This window comes from Poecilia formosa, unplaced genomic scaffold (assembly GCF_000485575.1).
Source record: "Poecilia formosa unplaced genomic scaffold, Poecilia_formosa-5.1.2 Scaffold4, whole genome shotgun sequence".
NCBI lineage: Eukaryota > Metazoa > Chordata > Actinopteri > Cyprinodontiformes > Poeciliidae > Poecilia > Poecilia formosa.
In genome coordinates, this window is record NW_006799943.1 from 2,303,056 (window position 1) to 2,325,872 (window position 22,817).

Consider the following 22,817-nt stretch of genomic DNA (forward strand, 5'->3'; position numbering starts at 1 on the left):
TTTCCAACATTTTTTTTTTAAACTCTCACATGCTGTTTTTATTTTAATTATGTAAAGCACTTTGAAATGCCTTGCTGCTGAAATGTGCTATACAAATAAAATTTGATTGAAATTTGATTGATTAGTAGAATGTCGTCTTAAACACATATGTAATGGAACTGCAGCTGGTAAAATATTTGAAGATGAAGTTACAGGAATCACAGAAGCTAGAGGAAGCTATATGAACAGAAAACCATGGAGGGATGTCAGCTGCTGAACGAGAAAACCTGTATGCACTGAATGATCAAAGGCCTTCCTCTGGGATGTGCCTCATGGGTGGGTAGAGTACCCCTAAGTCATACTCAAGTAAGAGTAGCACTACTTCAATATATTTTAACTCAAGTAAAAGTTAAAGTCAAGAAAAGACTCAAGAAATTATGTAACAAAAAGGCTGCTTTAGTACGGAGTAACTGCTGATGTCACCAGATGGAAAAACATGCAATTTCATAAGCCTTAGGAAGTAAAGTCAGTTGAACAGGTGAAGAGCCCTGAGTCTTCGATAACTTGTAAACAAAGAGAGGTAGCTTAGTGATTTGTCTACGTATAAACAAACTCACCAAGTTTATTAAACTTAACACTAACTTGTCTAGATATATCAAGCATATTTCGATCCATTTCCCGTCCTTGTTGCTGAGAAAACGCACAAAAAAAATTATTCAGGATATTGTAATTGTAGTCTCTAAAACTAATTACCTCCCTCATAAAATATGTTGAACTGATCCCATTCCACGCTAGCTGAAACTTGTTTTTATTTTGTTAAAACATGAAAAGATGCACACATGCTATCAACCAACAGGAACCAATATATCAAGCAGCCAAACGCTGCGTTTTTTAGCTTTTGCACCCGGAACAGGATTTCCTGAAGCAAATAGTTGAGTTTAGCTCAAAATAACACAATAGGTGTGAAAAATGGCAAAGCTCCAAAACCTCTGAATAAAAGCAGGGGTTTTTCACAATTTTTCTTCCACCATCGTTAACCACATCCACTTAGAAGACACTTTGCTGTTTTGCCTATTAGTCATAGGGACTGACCAACAAGTGAAATCACTCTCTGTGTCTGAAACTGTGGTTCTCTCTAGTAAAACAAACTATAATTTAAATGCCTGAAAGCCCTGTGTTCAAAATCAGTGCTCTGTAAGGAGCAAAGCTCAACAGGAAGCAGCCTTTCATTCCTGTTGAGGAAAACAGAGGATAGTTAGGGAAATATCTGAATTCATTTTAGCCTCGGAAAACATTTCTGGAGATGAAACAATGTAATCTTTGAACCATCTCAGACTTTGAGTTCTTGAGTGACAGAGAGGTGAAAAAAAATGTTTGTTGACTTAAGAAGCTTGTGTAGACTTCAGGAATTTATACTGTCAACTAAAAATTCAACACAAGGAACTGAAATGTGCTTGGGTGTCTGCAATTCTTTATAAATCATTCTTGAATGGCTTTTTAATCTTTTAAAACATCAACAAGCACTTCCTTATATTGAGAATTATTTATTTTATACAACATATTGCGCAAGAGGAACTAGTCACTGAAAATTTTTTTTTATGATTTCAGCCATTTATTCTAAAATATACAAGTCCATTCTTATTCGTGCTATATGAATTTCCTATTTTCTTTGACAAGTCGTGTTAAAAAGCTAAATAATTCCCAGTGACTTGGAGACAGACTTGCGATGCACAAGTCTTCACATGTTGAAGAAAATATAAAACATATATTTAGGCTGATATACAGAAGATAGACCGAAACTCAATTCTGCGACAAAGACTTTTGACTTTATTCTAATTTTTAAAACCTGAAACTGAAGGAAAGGAATTCAAGTCTGATGGAGAACGTTGTTTTTCAGAAGTTCAAATCAGACGCCGTCTGTAATGACCTGCTGTATTTTGAGAAGTGGAAATTGACATGGCTAAATCACTGAAACCAAATTTTGACAACAGGGCAATTCTACATGTTTTGCCCAGTATTTTGTTACATCAATCCGATTAAAGTTTTTCTACCCAGTTTTATAGCCAGTAAAATGAAAGACTGCAAAGTATCCTGTTAATATGCCAGAAACGACAGCAAGTGTGTTTTAAATAGCGCAAACAGATGACCCTGAATGCAAAGGTATCGGCTAGTGTTTGAACTGGCAGATCAGACAGGAGAGGGCAACCTGACTGCGACTGCTGTGTATGAATGAAAGAGATTGACACGAAGCAGTCGGGTGCAGAGATGTGTTGTGGAACACAGTCAACACAATTCACACATGCAGAGCAAGGAAACAACTCGCTTGGGGCTTCTACCTTCATTTAGATGAAAATGGACCTCCTCGAGAGGAAATAAAGCCATTTTTAACCCCCGCCTCTCACTGTGAGTTGGTCTTCAATAACATGCCCAGTCAATGGACTGTGGGTCTATTCAACTGGGCCCACAGCACAGCCATAAATAATGCAGTGCGGCTCACATGAAACCCTAATCACCATTGTGCTGTCACCCAACAGAGAAGATCGCTTGTTTAATTTACTGCGCCGCATCTGTCTCAGTTCTGCCCAATTTAGTTTCAACGTTTCAGCGGGCACGTACTTCAGGTATTTATCAATATGCTCTTCAGCCAATACAGCGTTCATGTTTCCAAGTCTCTGTGTGTGTGTGTGTGTGTGTGTGTGTGTGCGCGCACATGCATGTGTGTGTACACACAGTTGCTTGTCGTGCAATAATGCATCTGTGTGCATAGATGAACAAACGAGAAAGCTGCAGCTCGTGAAACAACATTGGTTGGCTTAGAATAAGCCATCAACATTCAATAACCGCAGCTCGTTATTGGCCACATACGACCAACTTCATTACATTACGATTCCATTAGCATGCAGACATTTGCATATCCCGGCTACCTCCTTCCAGAGGCTGTTGATCATACATGGCAGCCATATGCTGCCTGGTGCACCATATAACAGAATTATTACTGCGACAATAAGAGCCAAGAAAAAAGGAAATCACGTTGACTCAAAATAAAGTATGAACGCCGTCGCATGATGCGCCGTTACTGATGCTGTCGCAGTAGGCTGCGATCTCTAACCAGCAATATTCTGCTTGAGTTCCTACTTCCGACATACTTCTTCACGTGTGCTCCACATACAGTTTATACATGTATTAAAGAGCTTTCATATGAGCCAGACTCAAAACATTAAATAATGCACAACTCCAAGCATTCCTTGCTCCCATTTTAGGCATTTCTGGCTCTGCTGCCACTTTTCCTGCAGCAAAGACAGAAAATGCAGTCATCCAACAAACCGGCCTGGTTCAGGCCGACAGTGATTTGGTGTGATGGCTCCTCATTTGGGCGGCCTGCAGTGAGAAGGCAGCCCATGGACAGAATATTCAGCAGGGACTCATAAGCTGCATTTGACGGGCGCAAGCAAGGGCAGTGGAGTCGTATGAGGATGATGATGCTGTGAGCTCAGCCACTAGCAGTGAGCTCATTGTTGCCGGTGCTGCAAAGAGCAAGAGTGACACTGGATTTGTTTCATTACTTTTATCTCTGTGATGGGATGTTCTCACCACAGAGATGAATCAGGATCACATTCAAGCAGCTAGTAAAGCTCAACTCCAAAAGAGTTCACACCCATCATCCAACTGACTCTGACCTGCTTCTACATCCTTCCTAAGGAGAAGAACACCCACAACCTGAGGGTGAGTGTTTATTGTGTCGTTTTATCATTTATCAAGATAAATTTCTTATGATAAAAATTTTGATTTATCATTGTTACAATAGATTTTAATTAATGATGTTTAAACTTTAAACGGTAGGGGTTAATTCTTGCTTCAGAGAAGAATCTTATGGAACACTGGAAGAGACTATTGTTGTGTTCAAGTTGTGCTAAAAGGAACTAGCCTATCAGTGAAGCTACTCAAGAGTAAAATAGCATAATAATGTTAGACATGTAGCAACGCTAATATCAGCGTCCACAGTTCGTTCCATGAATGATCAGGTTCCTAGATTTGTATAATAGCACTTTGCACCATGGTTGATGGTTGAATAACCTAAAAGCCAGTTTAAAAAACAAACATCTTTCTTGCTGAGCTCTTCATATCTATTTATTCAATAATTTAGAAGCAAAGGGTATTTGAATTGAAAATCTTAATTTTGTTGATTAATATGCAATTAATTGCATGCACTGCAATTAATTTAATTTAAAAAAAAAATAATCAAGTAGTAATATTTCCACTTCTACTCTGTGTTTGTCTATTGCAGGGGTTCCCAAAAATTTTCTTCTGGGCCCCCCAGTGAATTACAATAAAATCTGCCCCAAAAAAGAAAAAGAAAAAAATCAACTGGGCACACACATCGTTCAACCAGACATAAACTTATACACATATTTTGTTTTCAAACTCCACTGAAATTTATTTCTCACTTCAGGTTGCAACAAAACACAGTACAAACCATCTTTACAGTAAAACACTTTTATGTACCGGTAACTGTTTTTTTTTTGTTTGTTTTTTTCATTCATCCATACCACTTCCCGTGCCCCCGAACCACTGGTCTATTGCATAGAATCCCAACAAAATGCAAGTTTCCAATTGCAAAAACTGGAAACTTGTTTTTGCAAGTTTCCAGTTCAAGGGACTTTTTTCATGTCCCTTGAAAAAAGTTCAAGGGACATGAATACTTTTTGAAGCCACNTGTTTTTTTTTTTTTCATTCATCCATACCACTTCCCGCGCCCCCGAACCACTGGTCTATTGCATAGAATCCCAACAAAATGCAAGTTTCCAGTTGCAAAAACAACTGGAAACTTGTTTTTGCAAGTTTCCAGTTCAAGGGACTTTTTTCATGTCCCTTGAAAAAAGTTCAAGGGACATGAATACTTTTTGAAGCCACTGTACCAACCATGAGGAACAAAAATGAAAGTCTTTTTTTTAATGTATGCTGGTCTGAAAGGGAGCGCTAACATCCCAGAAGCTGCCAAGTGTCTCCCTGCAGAGCGATCACTTTATCTCCAGTTATCTAAATGACTGCAGAAACATTCGACTCAGGGAAGTCCAAGTAGGACATGGTGCCTTGTCAGACATCTGTATAATTGATGCCTTGTATCTTTCTCGCCGTGTGACTTGCAGCAGAGGTTGTGGGGGTAAGTGGGGGGGGTAACGTGGCTATTCAACAGTACCGAGCGTCTGTAATAGGTAATATTAACAGCGTGTCCCTCAGACTAAGGGAGAGAAACAGGAGCAAGAAAAACATTAGAATGCAGAAAAGGAAAAGAGGAGAAAAGGGGGTGGGAGTACAAATTCAATTTTCCAGTGACAGTGTGCTCGGGATCACTGTTTCAGTGAAAGAACATATCATCTGTCACGGTTAATGGCAGTGTCTTGGGGAAAGCGAGAGGAAAAATGGAATAAAGACCATTCATTACGAAGGTATGGGACGGGGGTTGGGGGGAGGTGTGTCGAACCCATCCGTCTGCTCTGCTGTCACTGCAAGGAAAATGAATGTATACACAAGCTATTATTTGTGCATTTACAGGTTGATGTTACAACTGAGGTACAGCACCGGCGTCTGAGGAGGTTGATGCACAGAGCGGCTGCTGAGAGTACGGAGGGCGTCCTGGCTGCCTAGCGGGACGGCTGCAGAGCTAGCCAACGGGCCCAGCCAGCCTGTCTCTCTCACAGAGCTGTGGATGTACTCAGTGGAAGCAATTGATACCATTGTTTTATGGAGAGGAGGGTGGAGGAAGGGGGGGAATGGAGGGCCAACAATGGGGCTCTTTCACTGGAAATGTCAGCCGTCACACCAGGGGACTATCCAACTGGGCAGAGGCTGTTTTGTGAAAAGCCAATCTACAAAACTTGTGGAAACTAGTATGAAGTTATTATGTGACGTCTCGGGGAAAACGAAGGGCGCACACGAGCCAGAACATTTGCATGCAAATCATCGGAAATTAAATCTCAAATGTGGGGCGGCGGGCTGTGAGAAAGTCAACAGCGCAGATGATACGAGAGAGCGCAACTCAGCAGTAAAACAAAGGAACTTGAGTTAGTTACCGTCACTTGGATCCAATAAGGGTTTTTTGTTTTAACCACAAAAAGGCAGCACAAAGCAACATGCAAACAGAACTTTGTGTAAGTATTCAGACCGCCTGGAGTTTTTTACATTTTTGTGTCAATACAAGCACAAACTTTGCCGTTACTTGAAGAGAACTCTCCCATAACATGCAACACAAGCTACAAAGGAAGGATTTGACTCGCAGCATATGTCCAATCAAATGGTCTAATCAAAGTTGAGAATCTGTGTCAAGACTTAAAAATGTATGTTTACAGATCATATTACTGGACTAAGCTTAAGCTTTCTGTGAAAAATATGGCATATTTCTTATTATCGAACTGTGCAAAGCTAGTTGAAACATACCCAAAAGCACCTGCTGCACATGGCGGCTAAACACAACTTCATGCTCTTCAGATTTTTATTTGAACAAAATGTTTTAGAACATGTATAATTTCCCACCTGATCTGCAACCATGACCAACATCGCGTCAAGCTATATAGGGCTGAAACAATTAATCATGATTAATCCATTATTGAAATAACTGTCAACTAATTTAGTAAATGATTAATTGTTAGCTGGGGTATACAGACTCAAAAAGGACTATTTGGGAAAGAAAACCAACATATTCAGAGCAGTAATTAAGCTAAAACTAAATGGCACATGCATACATTTTGCAATTAAGAAAAAACTCTTCGTCTGTAAACGTGTTTTACCCAGTTATAATTCACACGAGGAATGCTATGTTACTGCATTTTAGGAAACAAAATTTTCTTATATAAAAAGGAAATGAATTGTTTGTTTATTTGCATATTTTAATGTATTTTTAGTATTTATCTGTTAATAGGTTAATCGTTACAATAATAATGGATTACTAAAATAATTGTTAGATGCAGCCGTATAGTTATAACATAAAAACCAAGTAACATAAATTAGAAAAATACTTGAGGTCTAAATATTTTTGCCAACTTACAGAATGTTGCTGATTTCAACGCTGATTGCAGCTGGCAACACATTCCCAATCAATAACCTGGATAATTGGTTATATAGGTCTTTATGCTCAACCTCATTAGGTAAAAAAAAAAAAAGAGGAGACAAATGTGGCCTGATTCTTCAGGCAATCTAGCTTAGTGAGGAACCTAAAATAGTACAACCGATCCATTCTGGGACATTTTAGCAGAAGACTGTAGGACAGCACAGTAAAAACTTCGGCCTGTCGGATGACCTCGATGCCCTCGGACCTCTTCTGAAGGTACCCTGGCGCTTAAAGGCTGACCTAATTGCTCTCTCGTTCTCCTCGCACGAACACTGGGAGCTGACACGTAAAGATTATTTAATACCATCAAAGCCAAGAGGAGGACTAAAAAGGAGGCTGAAGGAGATTTAACTCCTTCGGTGACGAGAAGGGCCAAGTCAGCCTGATCAGGCTAAAGAAAGAAGGAAAGAAAGAAAGAAAATAATCAGCATGCTGTTACAGCCAGTGTTAAGCACAGCTCCAACATCACAGCAGATCCCTTCCCCCTCTGAATAAAAAAAATAAAACAATCCCACTTGACTTCGGCTGCGCTCTCTCCCGGTACCGGCTCCCCGCCCTTCTCCTCTCCCACTTTTCCCACACTAGCCCTGGTCCCTAAGGCAAAGCCTACGTCACTGGGCACCACAGTAAAACCGCTGTAATATCCCAATTTATTTCTACTTATTCTGACAGACTCTGCACCTCTTTCATTTGGGTCAAGGCTGGTTTTATTGGACCAAAAGCAACACGGCCTCATTCCACTGGACTTCATGTGTCAAAGGAAAAGTTCCTCCAAGCCGAGGTAGTTCTTTCTCTTTTTTTTGCTGACAAACCATTTCCCCTAGACGTAACCCAACAGATGAAAACAAGATTCTGAAGAATTGAACCCACCCCCAGCGTCTTTAATGTACCAGTAACTCTCGTTCTGCAGTCCAGGTTTTCACTATGAGCACTTCCTAGTCCAAAAAAGAAAAAAAAAGCAGCGCTCCCAGCAGTCAGAGTGTGACAGAGCGTGGGTGGGACTGGGTAGAGGTGTTTACCGTTAAGTAAGCACGGGGTGGCATCTCCGGGGAGCGCTGCCATTGTGAGGAGCTTGTCTCATCAGTCACCGCTGATGAGTTTGCACAGCGCTGTGGCCGCAGCCTTGTGAGTCAGCCTGGCTCGTCAACAAGGGGCAGCACGCCGCTGTGGCAACACAGCAAACCACCTGACACACTCTGGACCGAAGAGTGCATCTCTAAAACACTGCTCTGTGAGACAAGACCTACAATCTACTCAACCTAAAAGATGACGTATTTAGAAAGGGAAAACCCGTGGAGCACCGTCAGAAATGGGCCAGTCAGGTTTTCAGTATTCAGCAGACTGAAACAAACCCTTAAAAGAACTCAAATTATGATCAAGCAACTTTGATGACACTTCAGTTCCCACAAGAAAGGAAACTCTAGGGGAGCCTCGGCGCTGGGCCATGACAACACAGACCCTTTCCAGTGGTTGTCACACTTTACAATCTGAAGAGGAGGTAAGGGGTACGATGAGCGGAGATGGTGCCGCCACTATTGCTTTGATTTGACGTTTTCTTACACCATGTGAAACTACGTCATCACGAGGCCTCTAAATGGCACCGTTTTCATGAGTTTACCCAACTCAAAAAGGAGAAAGGCAGAGAATACCGCTGCTGTTGATGTAACAGAAAAACTACGTTTACAACGAAGCGGTTCTCTACCACCAAATGAGTTCATCTTTGGCTGCGGTGGCATCGTCTAGAATGGAAAGCTTTAGAAAAAAATTGAGCGTTGTAGTTGGTGGGGAAAGGATCCATTTCGTTATCCCAAACTCTAGCATTCTATAACTGTGGGCGCAAGCTGGAGGAGCTTTGTTACTTTAGCTCTATTTGTTCTGTTTCTGGATTTTTGTTCATTATTTTTATGGTTGCATGTTTCGCCAATTATTCCCTCTGGTTTTAAATGCTGTACAGCTGGAAGGATTTTTTTTTTACCTTCTAACTATTGTTATCATGGGTAACCATGGTGATATGGTATTGTTTTTATAACTGTGAGCAGCTGATGAAGCTCAATTGATACCTGAACTACAACCCAGATCCCAGAGGAGTTAAAAAGGAGATTTTGCAGATGCAGAGCAGAGAGAGAGAAATTTCAAACCATATCTTCCATCCATCAGAATGGGCGAGGATCATATCCCCTACTCCAACATCTCTCTACCTGGCTTTCAAACCATACAGCCAGACAGAAATGTAAAAAGGAACTCTAAAAGCAAATGAGGTGGACTAGCTGTGCTTGCCAACAATGGATGATGTCATCCAGGATATGTTGCTGTGGAATACTGCCTCGGAAATTGAGCTGTTAGCATGTCATGATGGTCATCAGCCTGTCATGCACCAAAAATCTTCAGTCAGAGGAAACTTCAGATTCATTGCAAGCCTGACTGCTATTGGAGATCCTCCCTATCTACAGCTTCACCATCCACAACCACTCTTTGAAGATACTTGGACGATATGAGTAAACACAGCATTTCATTTATCTACTAAATGAAGATTTAAATTTAATTGTACTTGAAAATCACCAGTCTTGTAGTGTACAAAATGCTACACTGTGCTCTACAAAAATGATCTCATGGCGTTTGGAACAGAAACAAGCCCAAAGCATCACAAATCCTCCACCATATGCAATACTGGTGCAAGGAGGTTTTTCTGTTTTGTTTTTTGCATTCTCTTGCTTTTCTGTTTCACATCAAACCCGCTTGTATTCACTGTTGATGCTGATGACTCAAAGATGGAGCTCTGCTTTAGTTCTCCATGATGATTTTTTGTACCTCCATTACCATCCTGCTCACTGTGCATGGTGGCACAGATAAATATGGGTCCTTGTCCAGCCCAGAAGCCCGTGGCCAAGATAAATGGACGTCTGTGTCGTTTCATATTTCAACCCAAGGGAAACAAAAAAAAAATGTCATGCCTTATGAATTAAAGAGTTCATCTGAACTGTGATCAACTTAAAAAAAAAACACAGAGTAGATTAAATAAATAACTTAGCTACATCTATTTTCGAAGAATCGGTAGGAGTAATACACTGTGACAACAGTAAGTTCTTAGTCAAAGTAATGAAATTAAAGGGTTGAATTTTTTTTTCATTTTATTTTGTTTTTTGTAGTATGAGATTATGCTAAAGCAACAAATGAAGAGTTTCACACTTTTGCACACCAGTAAATGTGGCCAGCATCGGATTGCATTGGAAATGAAGGCAGGTTACAATCTCAAATGTTTCTAAGGTTTAAATGGTTAAAAACGTATGTATTTCTATTATTCTAACTATTTGCTTTTTTATTTCTCAATTTACTGTTTAATAAAGGCTAACAAAAAAAAAGAGTTCCAAAATAGGATGTTTACCTCAACTTCAATTTCAGAAAACATACAACACACCCGGACAAGATCCACCATCGTAACAAATCTAGATATCAGCCTTTTCTTTTAACCCAAGTTTCTAAAATGTCACTGCATGCGACAGCTTTCATGGGGCAAACCTTGTATCGAGTGTTAACCCTTTCCCCAATTAAGCAGAGGCCATAATGCCAAACTGTGAATCACACTCAGACAGTAGGTGACAGGGTGGGAAAACCCTCATCCACACCAGATTTGCCACAGAGTGACTCTTCCGCTAATGGATCCCGCTCTGAATGTCACAGGCTGTCAAAGAAAAGGACGAGTGTCTTTCACCTTCTGCTATTCCAGGTCACCATTCCCACTTCTTGTTCAAACTTCCGAGTAGAAAGAGAACGCGCCGTTGGCTCATGTTTTCGAGAAGCATTAAACCAAACATCAGCTGATTTGGCGTGAGCACACGCTTTTCTGACCAGGAGCCATATGTTACAAATAGGCACTGGAATGTTGAAAATGCTAAAAAAAAAAAAGAAAAAAAAAAAGAACTTATTTATCAAGTTGTGGCATATTTAAACTGCTTTAAAAGACAATCAAATGAAGCTTATCAGAATATCACTGAAAAGTTAATTTATTCCAGCAAGTCAGTCAAAAAGTGAAACTCAAGGATTCATTACACACAGAGTGATATATTATACATGTATATCTGTGGATTTTTAGAATCACTACTTCCAGGTAGTGAAAACCACCAATTTAGTCAAATAGTTACATAAAACAAATAAACAAAAACAGTCTGAACTCATAAATGTTATTTTGTGGTCTGCGTAATCATCTGCAACATTGCTAACTTGACGGCCATCCGGCAGACAGCCAACGAGGAGGGAGAGCCACAAAGAGTGAAGAATCCGGCTGTTCACGTCCAAGAAAATGAACGCAAAGTTTAGTGGGAGGCAAAAGTGAGCTAGAAAAGGTGCATGAGTAACTAACCAGTGACTTTATAGAGAGTCTACTGTGAAGCAAAACCACATTAATGACATCGCAAAGTTCTCAAGGCCAAACGTCCTACATGTTTAAGATGTTTCCCTAGTTTAACACACCTGAATTAAATGACTGAAGGATTAACAAAAGAGCTAATTCAGCCATTTGAATCAACTGTGGAGCAGAGAGACGTTTTAATCCAGGATAACAGACCTTCAGGACTACAGCCAGACACTCGTAGTCAGGAGGACAAGAGAAAAATCACCATAATGTGACTTGTGTAATTTTCTCTGTGACAAAATAAATAAATAAAAATCACAGAATCTGTAAAGTTCCCACAGTTACTGATGATTAGGGGAGCTGGTGTTGCAGGTGTTGGCTCAATGCGTCTCACCAAGTAAAAATGTTACAGCAGACATTAACTAGGAAATATTAAAAGCCCTTAATGATTCCCTCTGCTTTATGGACTTGGCAGCAGCACACGCTGCTATTAGCACAGATACCTTATTTAATGACCATGATATCACTGCGCTTGTTGCTCACAAAACTCATTAGACATAAAAATCCAAAGAGAATCTGTAAGTGTTTTCAAGATAAAGAAGAGCTTAAGGCTGCTACTATAGACTGAAGCAACGTATAGTTGTCAAGCTTTTGGCCACGCTGCATTTATGCCGTAATTCTTGCAAAAAGAAGCTCAAGTATTGTAGATTTATTCCTTTAATCATTTTTCTTTGTTTTTTGGCTGACATTTACTCTCTCATTGCCAATTTTCCCCCCCCTTTCATCTAGAATGGCTCCATTACTCATAATACACTGTACATGACAAGGATGTACTTTCTGTAGGCAGACTGTTCTGTATTAATTAAAGATATAGAAAGGTTTATATAATATTTTAAATATTCTGAGAAACAGGAGGAAAAAAATGAACAAAAGCTATTTGAAATACATCACTTTGAGTTAAACTTTTACAACATAAACTAAAATAAATTAACTTCCGTTTGCACTTAAAAACAGAAGAAGTAAGTAGTTAGTGTATATATTTAGGAACATTTGAACCTCATAGCCTATGTAACACATTTGGAAATGTTAAATAACCCTCATGTGTGCCTGATACAGGCTGTTGTCAGAGGTGCATGTTGCAGGGTAGTAACTCTTCTTGTCACCGCTTTTCAGTCGTGCCAAGCAGGAGCTTTTCCGAAATCGGCTAGGCTAACTTAGTCGAGTAAATAGCTTGTAGCTGAATCTGTGCCAATGTCTTTAACAGCTCAAACATTGTTTAAAAAAAGAAAAGAAAACCTAGCTCTGCATGCTAGCAAACCCTAACAGCTGTACAGAGTCTGAAGCCGTTAACTACCCTAAAGAGAGCACGATGACATTAAGACGTTATTGGCACCCGGATTCTTGGTAGGCACGCTCTACCAGCTTCAGACGAGTTTCATTATCCGGTTACATGGTGAATTTCAGAGAAGAAACACAAAAATAAGAAAATGTCACACCCGCTCGTGTAATGAATTAATGACGCATTCAGAGCCCTCCAGGTAAAAGGTTTTCCGCTCCCCAAACACCTGGCTCAGACACGCTGTCAAATGTTGACAGTGGCAAGTGTGCAGTGATACCTGGGACCTGTTGACTCCTCCTCCCGGTCCCGCTTTCGGACTCGCTGGTGGAAGTTCAGTCGCGCTGCCGCTGGTATCTCTCTACCGGCGGTAGTCTTCTTCTCCTCTTTTCTTTTCTTTTTTTTTCCTCCAAAGTTTTCTGCCGACTCTCAAGGTTCCAGAGAGCGTCTCCCACGAGCGCTGCGTGAAATTAACCCCGAGGACAGACCGTAGGTAAAGGCAGTCGAGCCGCTTTCAAACAGCAGGAGCAAGTTTGGCACGGCTCTTACCAAAGACAACTATGGCAGTCACGTTCTCCTTGCCGTGGGATCCCCGCCCTCTTTTCCTTATATGGAGAGCAGCGCTGAAACGTGGATGTCCAGCTCCTCTCCAGATGTTCTTCTCCCTGCTCTGCCAATATAAAGAAAAGGCTGCAAGAAAAGCCCGATGTTTTAATGACTGGTCCTACATATCCATAATATATGCGCCACTGAATGCTGGAAGCCATTCTTTTTATATTTGCAGTAAGAAAACATATGAACAAGCTCTCTCAAGTGTGGCAAAGTGTGTTTAAAGATAGTGGTCTCTTATGCATACATGTATACTACTGCAACATGCAGTTTAGTAATAGAATACTTTTTGTTCTATTCTATATTTTTATTTTAAGGAGAATTTAAAAAAAAAACTTTCCATGTGTAACTGCTATCTGTTTATCTATTTTATCCATCTGAATATATCAGCATCTGTACTGTTGAAGATTTTTTTTCTTCTTTTTCAAACGTGTATCTCTGCATCAAAACCAGTCATGTAACACTGGCCCAGGGCCCCTCCTCCAATGCATGACAAGGCTGTCCTGTCCCGCTGTGAGGACCATTAAGGACTCTACAGTACCCACCATTACAGTATGTTCTGTACCCTTGTGCCACTCTGACCAGCAATCCCATCTATTCCATGCAGAGCGACAGCACTGACAGGAAGCCAGCAGCTAAATCACTTTTTGAAAGAACAGCTTTTCCTTTATATGCTTTAAGTTCTTAAGTCAATCAAGAATATGCATCTAACATATGTGTTTTCCATACGTGACCCAGCATATCCTTGTTTGTTTATGTTGTTAACTGTGACTTTTAAATAGTAAGGCAGTAAAAAAATCTGATATATTTTTAGCTTAAAGTGCTTATGATATTAAAAAGTGGAGACAGGTCCTCATGCAATTTTAACCACGTTTCGAGCAGAGAGCTTTGTGTCTCAGAAAAGCTATTAGGTCTGCAATGTGTGACAACAGCAGCAACATTTGATTCTTGTAAATTATTATGCTATAAATATTTTTTATGTGTTTATTAGCTCATTCATTTATGTGTTCATGTGGTGTGCTGTGGTGGTTCAGGGGTTCAGCACAACTCACATAAGGAGGCCTCAGTCCTCAACATGGCTGTTGCAGGTTAAGTTCCCAGCCTGGTGACCTTTGCTGCATGTCTTCCCCTTCTCTCATTACCACTTTCCTGTCAATTAACTATCAAATAAAGGCCACAAAAGCCAATAAAAGCTTTAAAAAAAATTGTGTTTTCATATATTTTTGTACAGGTTCCTTTCAGATTTTTATGTTATTACTGCAGTGTTGTCAAGAAACATTACAAAAAATTCTTCATATTTTGATTTTCTTTGTTATTTTAGCTTGATAAAAAAATGATCTTAGCTTTATTTTCTTTGACTTTACTCTTGGTTTTGCTGTCACTGCACAGTGAAGCAGTTGGTACCAATGCTACCTTGCAAATGGTGGAATCTAAAAGATAAATATCCAGACTGGTTTTTGAGTCTGAATGGCGTTTGCATGTTTTCCCTGTATGACTGTTGGTTAAATTGGTCTCTCAAAGTTGCCATTACATGTGTGTGTGTGTGCGTGTGTGTGTGTGTGTGTGTGTGTATGTTATTGTTTGCTTGTACTGTTTTTCTGCATACCAATGACTGCTGGAGAGAGGAACCCCACATCCCTGTCTCCCTGCAAGGACAAATGGGTGTAGAGACAGTGAGTGGATGGATAGGAATGAATCCCTAAACTAATCCATAATTTCTAGGGTTTTTTTTTTTCACAATATACTTTATCCTTGATTTGTGTACATACATTTTTTTCTTGAAATGATAAATGTAAGTAATCTCAGGGGTGCTGTGGTGGAGCAGGGGCGGAGCACGGCCCATGCATTAAAGCCTTGGTCCTCATGCCAGTGGTTGCAGGTTCAATTCCTGACGTGGTGACATTTGTCTCATGTCTTCCCCCTCTTTCCTGCCAAACTACGTTCAAATAAGGGCCACTAGAGCCAACAAAACCTTTAAAAAAAATGTAAGTAATCTCATTTGTTCATAAGACACATATTTATTTTATCCACAATATTTTGACCCTAAAGTACAAATTGATGTTTTTTATACAAACATTTTCAAACTGTTGTGGAAAACCTTTGTCTTTATCTCACGTTTTTGATTTTGCCAGAACTACGGAAATACATGCATTTACTTTGAAGCTGCAATATGTAAGTTTTATTTTTTAAAATGTAATTTTTCACCTATTTGTTGAAACCGTCACTATGTGGAGACTGTATGGTATGAGACAGATAATGTGTGAAAAAAAAAACTAAAAAAAGAATCAAGCTCCTCTGTCTTCTTGCAGTACCATCTAGAAACAACCAATCAGAATCAGAGCCAGGAGGCGGGTCTCTGCACTGCTCCTCCACCCATGCTCCCTCCTGCACTACAACTAGCAGAAAATGTTGTGAATGCACTGGCTTGTTGGCATGGTTACCAATGGTGGCACACAAACATTTTTCCTGAAATAGTAAGTTGTTTTCCTGCCAAGTTGTTTCCCTGCCATTAGCACATTTAGCAGCATTGCTTGACAGCACTAAGCCCCTCCGCCTGGCTCTGATTGGTTGCTTTTGCTCTGGAGTGGAGATTTCTTCAGGTAACAGTAGCTCAGGGAGGTGGAGGGAGGAGATTGAGCTTTTCACAGATTACCTGTGTCATATTACACAGTCATGTCATGCTGACAGTTTTGGCAAATATGTTAAAAAAAGAGAGAGAGAGAATAAATAAGAAAGTTACGAATTGCAGCTTTAAGTTATATAAAATTATTTCTAAGCATAAAAAAGCATTGGGAAACTTTTTCTCTCTCAAGCAGAATCTAAGTTTTTATTTTAGATGCCACCACCCCAAATCTTAGAACAAAACACCAAAAGAAAGCTCTTGACTACAATATCTCCACGTTTCTCAGACACCATGCTCAGTGAGCGTAAGCACCAGGACCCTCCTCGTCCCCGCCACGCTGCCTTTAAGGCTTTCCTGTACAAAAGCCACTGAGTGACACTAAACTGTGTCAGTTGTCACACATCGCCACACGGGCGAGGCATGCAACTCTGAGGAAACTGGTTGTGACACGGGACACACAGGCATGCAAGCAGCCACGGACCGGAGCCGTCAAACGCTAAAAGAATGCAGTGGTGGAAGTAGCTGCTGTCATAACACCAGGCTTGACGAGATGGAGCTGTCTCATTTCACTGCCCTCTGACAGGTGGGCCTGGGCCTGCCACGCATGTGTCCAGCATGTGTCGGTGCAGACTGGACGGACCCAGCCTGCAGTGTGGGGATTTGCAGAGTGAAACATTGTGTTTCCATCACATGTCTTTAGGTGGACCAGGGAGGCCTCCTGGGTGCCCTTAGCCCAGCTGCATCATTTGCTTGTGGCCACGTTTGATGTGAAGTTACTGGAGTTGAATTTTAACGGCGTTGCAGCTTAGTGTGGCTAATCCATGCTCTGCAGCATAAAGACAGGCTGCATCAAGACATGTTCAGGGGTACGAAGAAGGATCATGTAAATGGGATGCATGTTTCGTTGGATGTTTGACATTGCTCCATTCACGCAACGAATAGGAAACACTTCAGTCTGCTTTGAGACGGTGGTAGGGCTCACTTTGTTTTAGGTGCGCTATACACAGTACAGGGCATTTACCACTTTGCCATTTGTTTCTGGTGGTTCTCTGAGTCAGGAAATCAGAATTTGGACACGCTTCGGAGAGCCAAAATTTCTGCTGCTGCTGCTGCTGCTGCTATCAGCGGACCGTTGCAAAGAGAAACAGACGAGACAAGACAAAGGCTGGAAGGATTAAACAAGTTCCACATACAGCACTGGTTGTACTCTTTGGTTGTGTGTGTGTGTGCAACAAGCTAGCGGTGTGTCACATTAAAAGGCCATTTAAATAATTCCGGGATTGCTAAATGCAAGCAAATCATGGTGCTGGAGAAAGTTTAACAGAACATTAAGGCAAACAACACAAAATGTCCCATCTAGTTAAGACAATACTTACACAAGAAGGAGGCATCTCTTGTCAACCTAGCAACAGCTGGTAACCAATTAGCTTAGCATTCACATGCTGTGGTCTCTAAAATGTTTCCCTCAGAGAAAGCAGAGGGCCAAAAGATTAAAGTGCAGTCAAAAAGACTTTATAATTGCGGGTGAAGTGTGGGACTTTTTGGGGGTGGTCCATTGGATGCTGAACTACTCTAATAGGCTAGTTCAGCATCCAATAGGGTCACTGCAGACTTCAAGTACCCTACATATAGGTTTGTAAAACTCGATTACCCAATTTATTCCTCCATCTATTTTTCAACTTTTGCCCTTAAAAGAAATTTGACTTCTTAATTTAACGCCTTAAAAATGGGGCCTGCGTCTCTTTAAAAACTCCTACTCTTTCTGAATCTCAACAGATATTGAATAACTCTACCCCCTTTAAAAATACCTTTTGAAAGTATTATAGGGACATTATTATGTAAAATCAACTTTTTTGAGTTTTACCTCATGTTATAATGTCATTTCTTCATCACAAACATATCTGGAGTGTTGACATGATTCTTTCATGTATGTTTGAGAAATCCTTTAATCTCCCATGGGAACCAAATGGTTGTGCAAAATGCCTGGTGGGACTGACCTCCACCTTTGATGACGAAACTCCTCCTCCAAACTTCCGCCTCACAGAGCAGCCCTTCCCCGCTCCATCAGACTAGCCAGCAGCAATTAGCAAACACCTGCTGCATCTGCTGAGCTCACTTCTCAGTGCAATGCTGGTAAAAAATGTTGTTAAAGGGTTAATAGAGGAGCCATGTTAGACGACTTCCTGAAGGCGGAGTTTCAGTAAGAGCAGGAGTTTTTAAAGAGACAGAGACTCAAATTTCAAGGTGTTCAATTGCAAACGTTTTTAAAGTCATATTTGATCAAAACAACTTGAAGGTAACAGTTACACATGATTGTGCTATAAAATGATACTATATGTATCATGAAAACACAAAATACTGCCTCTTTGACCTTTAAATCGGTGGTAGGCACATATCTGAATTTTAAAAAAAAAATCAGATGTATTGGTCTAATCTGAAACACCATGTATGAGATAAATAATCCCTGTAGACGGCCATTGATGATGCCACTGTGACTCTCATTTTCCTGGTTACATGAGATCTGGTGCAGCCCTGTAAACAGGTGCCCAGTTTCAGCCTTCAAATGCTGCTCGCCTGTTTACCGTCCCGTGTGAAAGTCTGCGGCTATTTCCAAAGTGTAGTAACATTAGCCAGCCTGATAATGCTTTTAACCCCCAGCACGGGCCCACATACCACATGTCTTGTCCTGGATTACAAAGAAATGGACAGGGTGTTAGAGACCAAGCGGGGCCCCCAACTGTGTAGGGTGTCACTCTCACCCAGCAGAAACATTTGCAGCTTCCTGAATGTCTGTGGGTAATTACAGTGTACAATGCTCTGGGGAAACCTGAGAGCCAGGGGCTTGATGTCAAGATGAGCCAGTCCATCTAGTATGCAGTGGATCTAAAACAGTGTACACACCCTTGTAAACATGCTGGATCCAAAATGTGGAGAGGACCACTAGAGGTTTTAGAACGAAACTTAATAAATATTTGGAAGAGTTCAGAATTTCATCCACTACAATGAAAATCCTGGTTTCATATGAAGATCAAGAGGCTGTCCCCATCATGTTGGGTATGGCACTGCTTTGGTGATGACATGTGTTGCACTTGGTCCAAAAGACATTTTTTGGAAATGTGCCCACAAAATTTCACTTTTGTTTCATAAAATAACAACATACTTTTTCACGAGGTTGATCAAACTGAATGTTTTTTTTTTTTTTTTTGAAAAATATGCATGAAATTCTAGTCCTGACGTGGTTCTCTCATTTTTCCTTGACTTTCTGAGAAATGTTTCCACAGTAACAAGCTATACGGTAATATTCAATAAATTTGAATGTTGATTAAACATTAATTAATCTCAGTAACTCGGTTCATTAAGTGAAACATGTTATGTAGATCAATTACAAACAGAATTCTGCTATCAAGCTTTTATTTTAGTTATTTATGATGATTTTTCCATTCACAGCTAAGAAAAACAACATTTAGGATTAAAATAGTACATCAGACAAATAAAAAAACATAACACAGAAATGTGGGTTTACTGAAAAATAGATTTAATACTTGCTTAAAGGTTGTTTTCAAAACATACTTTTAATCTGACAGGCAAACCTCAATTTACTAATTTACTGAATATGAGCGTATAAGGCTGTGTATTTGTGTGTGTGTTGATCTTCTGACTGATACTGCTATACAATAAAATTATTTCCACCCTGTGGAACCTCTCTGAAGAATATTGCTTTGACTAGAAGGACATAAAAACAAATATCAGGAAAATTCTTCATAGACAGCTGAATTTTATTCCAAGCCAGTTCAGATTCTTTATAATTGATTCAAGATGTTCAGAGCTTTTGTTTTTAACATCTCCCTCACCAATTTATTCACTTTTTTTTGTTGTATTAACATTGAAGGTCAAAAAGAAAGAAAAAATAGGTGTTGAACTTTTTATGAAGTTGTGACAATTTAACAGTCTACAGAGTGTGTTTACATTTCTGGAGATAGAGAGATATAGAGAGCCGTGAACTTATTAAGACCAAGCCTGAGCCCTGCCTGTATGTCACCAGACTGTAGAGCAGTGATGTGTCTGTTTGTGAGGTAAAGTTGAGTATAATGTAACAGTGGATATAAATGTTCCACTCTCTGCTGTTAAAACAACATTATTCCAGGGTACAAGACCTGACCACCATAAATCATTGAAATCCCACCGTTGATGTGACACACATCCTGCATTATTCAGAGGAAAAACAAACAAATCTGGAGAATGGAAAACTATGAACAGTAAAACGCTGCAATAACCTGGCTGCCTGATTTGAACTCTCTTTGTTGAAGAACATTCTCAGCATTCAGTCGTCTTCAGTTGGAGTTTATGGGGCGTCCTAAATCTTGATTTGACAATATTTGCCCTCCAGAAGTTCTCCAAATCCGTCAGGTTGTGAGGATCTCTCGCAGACATCCTCTGCCTGATTTAGTTCTTTGTCGAAGTCATTTGAAAAGCATTCATTATCGTCTCCTGAAGCCATTGTTTTTTTGGGGTTGTCTTAAAAGTTGCTTGGATGCTGGTAAATGGAACTCATGTTCATCTTCAGACTTCTAGCAGAATTCCAAAAACAGCATTCAGTTTTTGATCACAACTGACTGATATGAGCCAGAGCATGTACAAGAGTATTTTCTATGGAAAAACAACAACAAATAAAAAAACAATAAATCCTCCGTTGGATTCATCTACAAGAGAAACACAGCTAAACATATAAGCTTTAAGCTGGGTGTAAAATGTAAAATAAGCACCTATCGGTTAGCTTCAGCAATACCTCCCTCAGTTGTTGGGCCAGATGCAGCTTCTATGAAGAGAAAAACAGAACTTGATTATATGTAAGAAGGAGAATCTTAAATTATATTCCGGAGTAAATAGGAAGCCGCCGACACTGGGGAAATATATGGTTCCTCTTTCAAATTTTGATTAGACAAAAAAAGTCAAAATCTAAAGCTAGGTAGGAGTTACACAATTAAAAAGGCGATTCGCTCTTGGTCGTCTTTAAGTATACTTTGAGGTATTTAACTCTTAAACTACTTAGAATTATAGCTGACTGATTGTTTGAGGCTTATTACCTTCTAATGTCCTGAAGAGAACTTCAGTGTAATAATTGAAGCTACCTTACCGGACCAGTAGAAAATTAAAGATTCAGGATATATCACAAGAAGATTAAAAAAAATCTTTGTACTTGCATGGACACAAAAAAAGAAACAAAACACATCCTACTGTACCAGAAGCTAATTTTGCCTTTCACGCCTGCGTGTCTGGAGGCATGCTGAAAGGCTGCAGGGTTTTCACATCGGTCGGCTTTACGGTGCCAGACTGTGAAGAATAAAAAAGAAATGCGCCAGTGAGAGAGTATAAGAGCGCAGACAAGATGGTATCAGCCGCATGGAAACAGTTAGCTAAGCCTCAAGGACAGTTTTGTTTTTGTTGTTATTGTTTTTTTTTTTTTACTTGCAAATAGCCATTAAGAAACGGCTTTCTTTTGGAACACGTTCTAGTAACATGCAACAGGGGAACCGGAACCTGAGGGGGGGGGGGCACTGTCGCTGCCACCAGTTTCATGAACAAGTCCAGAACACCCACCCACATCGGTACCTTTGGACTCACCTGCAAGAACATTAAACCTGTTATTTACTTTTAATTTTCTCCTCATTTTTTCCCCTCCTACTGGAGGGGGAAGAAAAAAAGAGAGAGAGAGAAAGATGATTTTTCTCAACCCCTCTGACAGGCGAGCCTTTCGCAGGATTTAGTCCATCTGAAAACATGTGGTAAGACTTGTGGAATGTTTCAAATTACTCCCAGATGTGGGCAGCAGACAGGTTTAACCCCTGGCGTACCGGCCGCTGCAGCGGGAGCGGAGCTGAAACAGGGGGAGGCCTGGTTGGCTGGGAGAAAACCCGAGCGACGAGGCAAAACTTCTACCCCTTTCTGTCAATTTTTGTTACTTTCAAAGCATTAGCACTCATTGAACTGTGGCTTAATGTAATTTGCCGTGAGGCTAAAAATGGAAGCTCCCTTATGCTGCACTGCCCAAGAATAAAGAATGCTAGAGTGCTGATTTTTCCAGATGACTCAGCAATCACAGGGGTTTGGACAGAAAAACAAAGAAGAACTCCTTATGAGCGATGATTAAAACCCCCTAACAGAGTCACTAAATAGGGTAGGGTGTTGATGTCATTCAAGCAACCTGGAGAATCTTAGGTATTGCCTCCCAAGATGGGATGTTTTTTTGCAAGTTTTGCTGTGATGTAAAACGGATGACTCGAGGTTCGACTGAGCCGTCTGAAAACATGGCCTCTTGTTCTCCTCTGCTGGACGTTTTCGCTGCAGTAACACTCCCAAAGATGGCCGTTTGGAAGAAACAGGAGGCAGGAGAGGAGTCAGACTACCAAATGGGGTGGAGAGAAAGCCTGATATCCTATAAACAACAAACTCAAGTGACCCCATTCCCCGCTCTCCCGCTCTGTCTCCACCTCTGATGTTCCCTCCCCTCCGCTCTATTTTCTCATTCTCTCTCACCCCCTCGTACACCTCCCTTCTTACTGGGCCAGCCAACTGTGAAGCAGTTGTCCAACACACCCGTCGGCCTGCCTGCCAACACACTGGACTGAGTCCCATACACAATCATGACAGACAGAAAAGGGCACACGGAGACGACTGATAGGACTGCACCAAAATTGAACGGCAGGCAGGTAGCAGGCAGGGGACAGAGTAGATCTTAACAGTGTGTTAAAAAAGAAAGAAAAAAAGAAAGAAAAGCCATGTGAAAAAAAACTAATCTTTGACCTTCCACATGTGAATG

The 22,817-nt window shown here is 40.5% G+C and overlaps 1 protein-coding gene and 1 non-coding gene across 3 annotated transcripts in view; both read right to left on the bottom strand.

The window, feature by feature from the left end:
• The window catches only part of raraa (retinoic acid receptor, alpha a), a 186,112-nt gene extending 172,764 nt beyond the window's left edge, over positions 1–13,348 (bottom strand). For both annotated transcript variants that reach the window (XM_007559674.2, XM_007559665.2), the window contains exon 1: positions 13,049–13,348. The gene's annotated coding sequence lies outside the window, so the exon portion shown is untranslated. The remainder of the gene's footprint in view (positions 1–13,048) is intronic.
• Positions 13,349–19,910: 6,562 nt separating this feature from the next.
• LOC103143226 (uncharacterized) lies at positions 19,911–21,415 on the bottom strand. The gene is made up of 3 exons (XR_001663053.1): positions 21,241–21,415; positions 20,764–20,816; positions 19,911–20,647 (listed from the first exon to the last, which is right to left on the bottom strand). It is a non-coding gene; the product is annotated as an uncharacterized LOC103143226 (transcript).
• Between the last annotated feature and the right edge of the window lie 1,402 nt (positions 21,416–22,817).